Source organism: Mus caroli, chromosome 3 (genome assembly GCF_900094665.2).
Source record: "Mus caroli chromosome 3, CAROLI_EIJ_v1.1, whole genome shotgun sequence".
Lineage (NCBI taxonomy): Eukaryota > Metazoa > Chordata > Mammalia > Rodentia > Muridae > Mus > Mus caroli.
In genome coordinates this window covers 151,558,731-151,569,412 of record NC_034572.1, presented here as the reverse complement: position 1 = coordinate 151,569,412, position 10,682 = coordinate 151,558,731, and positions in this window count along the sequence as shown.

Below are 10,682 nucleotides of genomic sequence, written 5' to 3'. Positions count from 1 at the left end.
AATCTCATTCATTTCCCCTGAGTATTTAGCCCCAGCCGACTTGAAATGATTTAGACTAACACATCTGTTCAGAGCTTTTGCATCTTGCAGATTTACAAATGGAAAACCTGGGAGAAGAGTGGGGCAAGATGTGAGTAGTCCATGGTGCTTAGACCAAAGGATTTGAATTTGCTTCCTTGAATCAAGTAATCTCCAAAAGATTACACCATAGTATTATTTGGCATAGCATTCCAACTGACACATAACGGTTGTGGATGGCTTCATGATGTGATGCTTCCTCTCCAGGGAGAGGCTGCCTGGAATGAGGAATGAGTCACGTGCTCACGTGGCTTCTTGTGAACCAATGCCCTAATGAATAAAGGCAATCACTGAGCGAGTAGGCAGGACTTCTAGATTGGACAGAGGAAGAGAGGAAGCAAGAGAGAGTTATTTCCTTTTGGAAAGTGACAACAGAGGGGTAAGATGTAGCTGCTAGAGTTTCCTGGTATCATGGTGGACCCACAAGGATTCGCCACCAGAGGAATCAGATTTTAATAAGGCTTACAAGATTAGTTTGTTGCTCTCAAGCGGCAGCTCCTCTGGGTTCAAGAAAGGTACAGAGGCAAAGTGTCTGTTTGCCAGATGTGCACCACAAAGGCCATGGGGGATTTGAAGCACAGCATGGGGGGTGGTAGCGAGCTGACAGTGGGAACCTAGCGAGCTGGGTGGAGAGATTGTAGAGTTCTGAGTCAGTCACCATTCCATAAAAACAGGTTGGCCATTGCCCACCAGTGCATGGCCGGCCCGTCAGCCGGGGCAGAGGCATAAGTGCAGGAACATGTGGGTTTATTTTTTAATATTTCCCGCAACACTTTACCATTCCAGGCCTGGCACAGATTGGCCATCATCGTTTTCCATTATTTAGAAGGCTGCATACCAGAATGGAGTTCATCCTCTAAAGTTGGTACAAATTTCTTTATTTAATTCTTATGCCTTATATATCTAAATTCTCACAAAACACTATTTTCTACTTTCAAGGGTTTTTATTAGAAACATACGTTCATTTGCAGAAGTTAGTTGCATCATCTCTGTCTTTTCCTTTATAGCAACTTGAAATCTTATTCCCCTTTTTCCGTTTAAAGTCTTTTCCTTTACTACAATTATAAAATATTTATTGACATATTATTCAAGACCATTCTAGATATGGACAATATAAATTTAACTAAGTTCAAGTGAAAAAGTAAGCCTTAAAGAAGTGAAAGTATGCAAATGGGTGACAACCTGCTCTTCTCCCTGCCAAGATCCTCATACCCTTTTTCTTTGTTGAAATGTAGCCTGGGAATATCATTTTCTGTCCAAACAAGCAGACGATGCTTTTAATGGCACATATCAATGTTATGGTGTGAATGTAAAGTGTCCCCTCATAGGTTCATGTTATTGAACACTTAGTGCATAGTTGTTAATACAATTTTAAGAGGCTGTCAGATCTTTGATTGATAAGGCCTACCTGACAGTTGTAGGCTACTAGTAGTGAGCCTTGAGCATTATAACCTGGCACCACTAGTAGCCCAATTTTTCTGGTTCCTGGGATGTAAAGAAAACTTCACCACAAGTACCCACCAATGTGGACAGAGATGACCTCTACCCATTAAACCTTGAGTAAAACCACACCTTTTCTCCTGTGAGTTGCTCTGTCAAGTCTTCTCCCCAGCAATAAGAAGAACAACTAATATATTATTCTTCACATCTTAGAACCCGAGAACATGAAGCTCTGTGCAGTGGTTATATTATTCCCTGTGCATTAAGGGCTTTACACTTTTCTTAGCCAGATTTTGATCTTTGATTCCCCCTTTAGATGATACATAAATTTAGAACTAGTTTTATCATTGCTACTTGAACCAATGACATGGAATTACATATTCAAAATAAATAGTGCATTCACCAAATAGGTGGGGGGGGGGAGTACAGAAGAGTAACCACAGAAGCAACATACATGCAAAAACTATTGTCAATCTCTTGGTTTCACACCCTCAAATTTTGGCTTATGCCTGCAATTTCAATGATACATATAAATAGTATAGTGACCTCGCCTATAGCCATAGTTCATTGCTTTCCTTCATAGTAGGTAGTCAGAGGCTCAGGATATTATAAAATATTATCATCAAGCTGGGCAGTGGTGGCACATGCCTTTAATCCCAGGACTTGGGAAGCAGAGGCAGCCAGATTTCTGAGTTCAAGGCCAGCCTGCTCCACAGAGTGAGTTCCAGGATAGCCAGGTCTATGCAGAGAAACCCTGTCTCAAAAAGCCAATATATAAATATATTCACATATATTTAGATCGTGATCACTGACTGATTAGTTTCACCCTTGTGAGATCTTGATACAGAGTCTAGTGTTCAGCTCTTAACATAATTTACAAATTCTGAATGATATATAAAAGATCCTGAGAGAGTGAAAAATTATTTAAGCCCCTAGACCTGTGTCCAAAATAGAGAACTTGCCCCATTGTTCCAGGATGCCAGGTGTTTGCGGTTTTTGCCTTTCTATAGCCCAATGCCAGGTGTTTGCGGTTTTTGTGCCTTTATAAACCCCTTGAGCTGGTGGTCGACTCCTCTAGCCCTGCATAAGATATGAGTCATCCCCAGTAATCTGGTCTTTCCCAAAAAAACCTCTTGCAGTGAGTGATTTGAGGTGTCCCCTATCCTGAGTTAAAACGTGGGGGAATCCTCACGTTGTGGGTCTTTCATATACACCTACAAAATGTACCTGTTTGATGAGCTAGGGATGTATTTCAATCAGTAAAGTGCTTGCTGTCTAGCATGAGTTTGATTCCCAGAAAACACAAAACGATCTAGGCACAGAAATATGTATGCATCTGTAGTTCTAGCACTGAGTAGGTAGAAATAGAGCAATCCCTGGAGTTAAGTAGCCAGCCATGCTAACCAAATTGATGAGCTCCAGATTTAGTTAGAGGCTTTAGTCCATAAATGAAATGAAGAGTGAGTAGAGAAAATATCAAGCTCTGCCTGCACAAGCATACACATATGTGTACATGCACTATGACACACAAATAAATAGACATACACAAAAAGTATTTATTTGAAATAAAAGTGAATAGTATACATGAATTCATCATATACATGGCCCAAAATAAGTTCATGAATATTTAGAAATCAGAAAATGTTATTGCCCTATTGGCACAATGATAGGTCTTCTGTGTATGTGTGTGTATATTCGTGTACATATATACATGTGTATATTCTATGTATTGCATGTGTGTGTACATACATGCATGTGCACATTGTATGTACATGTATGTTTATATGTGCTTGTGCATGCATGTGGTGTGTGTGTATGTGTATGTGGGTTTTTCTAATGATATAACTTCAGGCCTCACACATGCTAGGAATGTACTCTCCAAATAGACCACAACCCTGCTCCTCAGCACTATTTCTCTATTTTTAAAGGAAAAAACAAATCTACCTTTAAAATCTAGGTAAAGAAAGGGGTCTATAAATAATGCTGTACCAACACCTAGTTTTGAATTGACCTCACTGAAAGGCCCTGGAGTAGTTGGAAAAACAACATTTTTTAAATGAATTACATTCTCATCTACTAGAGAGACAATAAGACAGTCTTGTGAAATTAATATTTTGAAGGAAAAGAAATTGTGCATAGATGTGAAGCAGGACCTTTACTAATCTCATATACTGAGCAAAAGCACCACTAAGAATTATTTTTCCATTAATAAAATAGAGAAGATAGATAATTACAATGTTTTCACATGACACATACCTTGATATCATGTCACATTGTTCACATTGCTTTGGTTTAAACTTTATATTCTGTGGATTGGGTGAATATGAATTGCTCATTGTGATTCAGTTTCTGAAAGGCAAAGAGAACTAAGACAGAAGTTTCATGGTCTGTATATTAAGATAATATATGCATATTGGTTTTGAACGTCTTTCCTGTCATTCAGTACTTTCTAGTAATAACATCGAGGAGCTAAGCATATAGTTGTGAAGCAGAGTGCTGAGAATGTCTTCCTGCTTGAGGGCTCTCAGTTGCCCAGGACTATGCAGGATAACTGCCTGTAGGAGCTTCTGTAGAGCTGAAAATGGGCCCAATAGGGGGCTAGGTAGATAAATCAGCAGATAATTTTGTTCTCTGCTCTTTCTGCTCTTGCCAAAAAACCAAGGTTGGTTCTCCATGCCCATGTCTATGAGCTCATAACTATCTGTAACGCCAACTCCTAAAAATCTTGCCTCTGTGCACCAGCACTCATGTGCACATACGTACATGTAGACATACACATACATGTTTAAAATAGTAAAAATATAAATATTTAATGGACCTTTTAGATATTTTAAGGAATGAAATAGCCAAGACTAAAACTAATGTGAGTGCATATCAAAGCTTGTTTTCCACTTTCTCCTCATTATTTTTTGTCTTCTATCCCTCCTCTTTCTCCCTGCTTCCTGCACTATGTCTAATCTACAGCCTCTAGAATTTTAAGCCAGAAGTCATTTGAAGGTAATCACTTTCTTTCAAAAAGCTATGGATTTTTATCCCCCAAGAAACTTCCTTGATTAGTTGTTTGTTTGTTTGTTTGTTTGTTTGTTTAATAATCTACCAGTCTATTCTTTCTGGCCCAAGCACACTTATGAAGTAAATACAAACACTTGATTTGATGTGAAAAGAAACCTGGCATGACCAAACTAAATTGATTGTTAAGATAACTGTTACTATTCACTAAAAGTATTCCTGTTTATTAATGACCGATAATTCCTAATTCTATCCCTTTGGTCCATTTCCATAACCTACCTAGAGTGTCCCAAAATTGCTCTTGAGATATTGTGTTTACAACTTTAGGTAAAATAATGAACCCAGACACACAGAAAAATCAAAAGGAATATAGGCATGTTAAAGTGTGCATGAGGCAGAAGGCGGCTCTGGATTCTTCAGATATGGGAACAAAATTTGTTCTCGAATAAGCAATAGCTCTGGATGCTGATTCAATACTAATATTGTGATGTTCCCCTTGATTTGAGATGTTATTTTTCTAAGTCACAGTGCCCTCAAAGTCCAAATTACTTCTGTATCTATGATGATTCACAAAATTCCTTGTAATTCAAAGTCATGACTAGCTTATTACTCTCAGTCCAGGGAATGGCAATGGCATGAGATTCCAAATATACTCATTCTGTCATGCTTCACAGTGTTTCATGATGATTATGTCAAGCTCGTGGATGTCTATTGCTAAGTGAAGAGCTTGAGAAGTTTTAAAACACTTGGAAAGTTATTATGGCTTTCTACCAATTCTTGAATTTCAGGTTCACTGACTTTGTCACTCTTTGGGGTACTTTACCTACTAATAATGATTAATGACTATTACAGTAGGTTTAGGCTAATACTCATGAAATTAGCTGACAAAGAACAGCATATGTGGCTCTAAAGTTGTAAAGACTGCTGTATACAGAGCTTGGGATGTGACATTTATTTGGTGTTTATTTAGAAGAGAGTATTATCTTAGAGTTCTATAGAGTCACAGAACTTTTCATATATATATATGTCAGCTGGTCTTCTATATAAGCTGGAATTCAGAAGTGGGCTCCAATAGATGCTCTAGCAAGCAGGCAGAATGAGTCCTTCCTTCTTCCACCATCTCTTTATATAGGCTTCCAGCAGAAGTTATGGCCCAGATTAAAGGTATGCCTCAAGATCTGGATTAAAGATATGAGTTCCTGCCTCAAGATCTGGGTCACAGGTGTATCCTCCATTTCTGGACTGTAGTTAATTTTAGATATAGTTAAGTTGACAACCAAGAATAGCCATCACAGGTATTGAGTTGGTAAATCTGATTTTTAAAATTCAAATTAAACTTAAATTTGAACAATTCAAGCTTAAATCCTCTGTGCAGAATGACTCATTTCATTTCAAAACAACATCAGACATCATGTGTCACTTAAATGCAACCATTTTCAAGGAATGCTATGTTCTACAATCTGATGTATAACTCATTTATAGAATGGGAATGATGATGAATGATGAACTTTTTAGTTCATTGTTGCCTCAAGGGCTTTAAGGGTGAGTGTATTTATAAGCAAATACATCACTAAAGCATAACAGTTATATACTGTTGACATGATTTTTCTTACAGTTTAATATAATATGTATATGTGTGTATATGCCCTGCATGTACAGGATTCCAGAAAGGGGGATCATATCCCTAAAAATGGAGTTTCAGGTAGTTGCCAACTACCCACCACTGATGGCTAGAAACTAAACTGGGGTTCTGAAAAAAAGCAGAAAGTGTTCTTAACTGCTAAGCCATCTCTACAGTCCCTCATTCACATATTTAACAGGGAAATTTTCAGTAATGAGATGAATGTCAGTGTTCTTAGTATACAAATAAACCTTTGGTTTGTTTACAATTGTGTCTTCCTTTGTTATGAATAATCAAATCAAAATTAAGTTTGTTAAGGTGGATAATGTTCACTAGTAATCAACCACTTAATGGTTTGTCTCAATACTCCTATCTTCTTTGGAGACATTAATGCTCATTGAATCCATCAGAGGGAAATATGTTTATATTGATTTTTTTGTAACTGTTATCTCACAATTGCTATTGTTATTGCTCTGATAACATAAATTGTGTTTCCTTCTACATACATGTAATAATTTATTTAAAATATTTTATAGCAATAAAGGTAATGTGTGTTCTATTCCACTAATTAAATGTCTCATCAGTTTTTTCTATGAAATTGGTAAGAATATAGCAACATATATGTATTTCTTTGCATACCATAAGATAAATATTTTATTGTACCTGAATCACATTTTTAAAAATGTATGTATTTGTGCATGTGTCTGAGTGTGTGTACATTGTATATGTGCAAGTATGCACACCTATAAGCACTTGGTGGTCAGAAATGTGTATAGGGTCCTTCACAGCTATAGTTACAGGCATTGTTAAACTTTCAGCCTGTTACATGGTGCTAATATTTTATCTCTGGTCCTCATGATTGTGTAGCAACTGCTTCACACTTCTGAGCCATATCTCAAACACCCATTTCATTTTTTAATTTAACATTTTACTTTACTTGATAATAAATAATAGTGTGGCTATTGATGTCATATATTTTTATAAGTAATTTGGTAAAATAATTTCTGATTTCTGGACATTTTGGTTGTTCCTAAGATTTTCATATTAGCACATATATTGCCCAAAATCTCATATATCCTCTTCTGCACACACATCAGTAATTATAGGGTACATGTGCCATTTTCTAAATGTAAACTTAGGATAGTTCTACCTTCATATTTTTTCTTTTTTTATTAGATATTTACTTTACTTACTGAATGTCAGTGTTCTTAGTATACAAATAAACCTTTGGTTTATTTACAATTGTGTCATCCTTTGTTATGAATAATCAAATCAAAATTAAGTTTGTTAAGGTGGATAATGTTCACTAGTTCAAATGTTGTCCCCTCTTCCCACCCCTGCTCACCATCACACTCACACTCATTTCCTGGCCCTGGCATTCCTCTACACTGGGGTATAGAGACTTCACAGGACCAAGAACTTCTCCTCCCATTGATGGCCGAATAGGCCATTCTCTGCTACATATGCAGCTGGAGCCAGGAGTCCCACCATGTGTACTCTTTGGTTGATGATTTAGTTCCTGGGAGCTCTGGGGGTACTGGTTAGTTCATATTGTTGTTGCTCCTATGAGGCTGCTATTCCCTTCAGTGCCTTGGGTCCTTTCTCTAGCTCCTCCATTGGGGACCCTGTCCTCAGTCCAGTGGTAGGCTGCCAGGATTTTTCAGGCACTGGTGGAGCCTCTCTGGAAACAGCTATAACAGGCTTCTGTCAGTAAGCACTTGTTGGCATTCACAATAGTGTCTGGGTTTGGTGACTGTATATGGGATGGATCCCCAGGTGGGGCAGTCTCTGGATGGTCATGACTTCAGTCTCTGCTCCACACTCTGTTTCTGTAACTCCTTCCATGGATATTTTGTTCCATCTTCTAAGAAGGATCAAAGTATCCACACTTTGATCTTCTCTCTTCTTGAGCTTCATGTGGTTTGTGAATTGTATCTTGGGTATTCCAAGCTTCTGGGCTAATATCCACTTATCAGTGAGTGCATATCATTGGCGTTCTTTTGTAAATGGGTTACCTCACTCAGGATGATATTTTCTATATCCATCCATGTGAATTTCATAAATTCACTGTTTTTAATAGCTGAGTAGTACTCCATTGTGTAAATGTATCACATTTTCTGTATACATTAGATATCTGGGACATCTGGCTTCTTTCTAGCTCCTGGCTATTATAAATAAGGTTGCAATGAACATAGTGGGAACACGTCTTTATTACATGTGGGAGCATCTTCTGGGTATATGCCTAGGAGTGATATTAGTGGGTCCTCAGGTAATATTATGTCCAATTTTCTAAGGAACCGCCAAACTGATTTCCAGAGTGTTTGTGCCAGCTTGCAAACCCACCAGCAATGGATGAGTGTTCCTCTTTGTCCACATCCTCGCCAGCACCTGCTTTCACCTGAGTTTTTGATCTTAGTCATTCTGACTGGTGTGACATAGAATCTCAGGGTTGTTTTGATTTGCATTTCCCTGATGATAAATGATGTTGACTATTTCTTTAGGTGCTTCTCAGCCATTTGGCATTCTCATTTTTTCCCCTAATATGTACTTTCCTCCTCTTGAACATCTAACCCATTCTGTCAACTTTAAGTTACTGCTCATTTTCCCCTTGTCAGAAAACTCTTGGCCTGGACACCCTTTATCCCTCATTTTTATTTTAATACACCTGGAATTGGTGTCCTCTCTTGCTCAGGAAGTTAACTATTCTCACATGTACCCACCATCAATAAAAAGCTTGCTTTGTTCCTAAACCTGGACTTGAGATAAAAAGTAGCCCTTCTCCACAAGGCATTTTGACATTTATAAGGATTTTTGAGTTGTGTCTGTCATCCTGACCAGGGATGCTAGAAACAGTGTTGGGATGGATTTGCTTCACATCCTAGCATTTGGCCTTTGTTTTTCCCCAAAGAATTTTTGTGCAATTTTGTGTAGCTGAGTGTTTGGGTTCTTTATACACATGATCCCCCCATAGGTCTGCAATTATAGCTGCCCCAGGCTTTTGTGTGAAATAGTAGGGATTCATTGCTTTCATTTATTCATTCATTAATGGAAGATATATCAACTTTATCTCCTCTTTATATTTGAATTATTCTAAGGGTTTACATATTGGGGTGAATATTGTTTTTATTAGTTTTATTTGATATTCAAAAGGTTATTTTCATTTTATTAATGTCTAAATATTTAAATATAACAAAGAAGGAATGTTATGCATATATAAAGGAAGTTTGGGGTCTGAAAGAAATGAGAGTTCATTCTAAATTCTTGTTTTCATAATATACTGCCAAAGTCTACACAGTTTATGTTCATGTGTTTGTCAACATTACTACCAATTATCCATAGAATTATATGATCATTATATGAATACTTTTATCTGAATTTGCCTTGAAAGGTAGGCCACATTATTTTAAAATGTATGAACTTCGGAAAACTGATTTAAGGTAACATTTTTCTCTTATTATATGTTGTTCATATAAGTTGTATATGAACTTTTTATACTTAAAAGAACATGAATCACTTCTACATTTAAAGAAAAAATAATTTTTGCATGTTAATCTTGAGATATGAAACATTTAGTAAAGTGTTTGCATTGTAAACACAAAGACCTGATTTTAATACCACATTTTTATTAGATATTTTCTTTATTTACATTTCAAATGTTATTCCCTTTCCTAGTTCCCTCTGAAAATCCCCTATCTCCTCCCCTCTCCCCCTGCTCCCCAACCCACCCACTCCTATTCCTGGTCCTGCCCTTCCCCTATACTGGGGCATAGAAACTTCATAGGACCTAGGGTCTCTCCTTCCATTGATGACCGACAAGGCCATCATCTGCTACATATACAGCTAGAGCCACAAGTTCCACCATGTGTTTTCTTTGATTGGTGGTTTAGTTCCAAGGAGCTCTGGGGATACTGGTTAGTTCATATTGATGTTCCTCCTATGGGGCCTCAGACACCTTCAGCTCCATGGGTACTTTCTCTAGCTTCTTCATTGAGGACCTTGTGCTCTGTCCAATGGATGATTGTGAGCATCCACTTCTGTATTTGCCAGGAACTGGCAGAGCCCCTCATTAGACAGCTATATCAGGCTCCTGTCAGCAGGATCTTGTTGGCATCTGCCATAGTGTCTGGGTTTGGTGGTTGTTTATGGAGTGGATCTCCAAGTGGGGGAGTCTTTGGACAGTCTTTCCTTCAGTCTCTGCTCTGAACTATGTCTCTGTAACTCCTTCCATGGGTATTTTGTTCCCCCTTCTAAGAAGGATTCTGAGCTTCTAGGCTAATATCCACTTATCAGTGAGTGCATAACATGTGTGTTATTTTGTGATTGGGTTACCTCACTTAGGATGATATCCTCTAGATCCATCCATTTGTCTGAGAATTTTATAAGTTCATTGTTTTTAATACCACATTTTTTTTAAAGATTTATTTATTTATTATATGTAAGTACACTGTAGCTGTCTTCAGACATTCCAGAAGAGGGCGCCAGATATTGTTGCGGATGGTTGTGAGCCACCATGTGGTTGCTGGGATTTGAACTC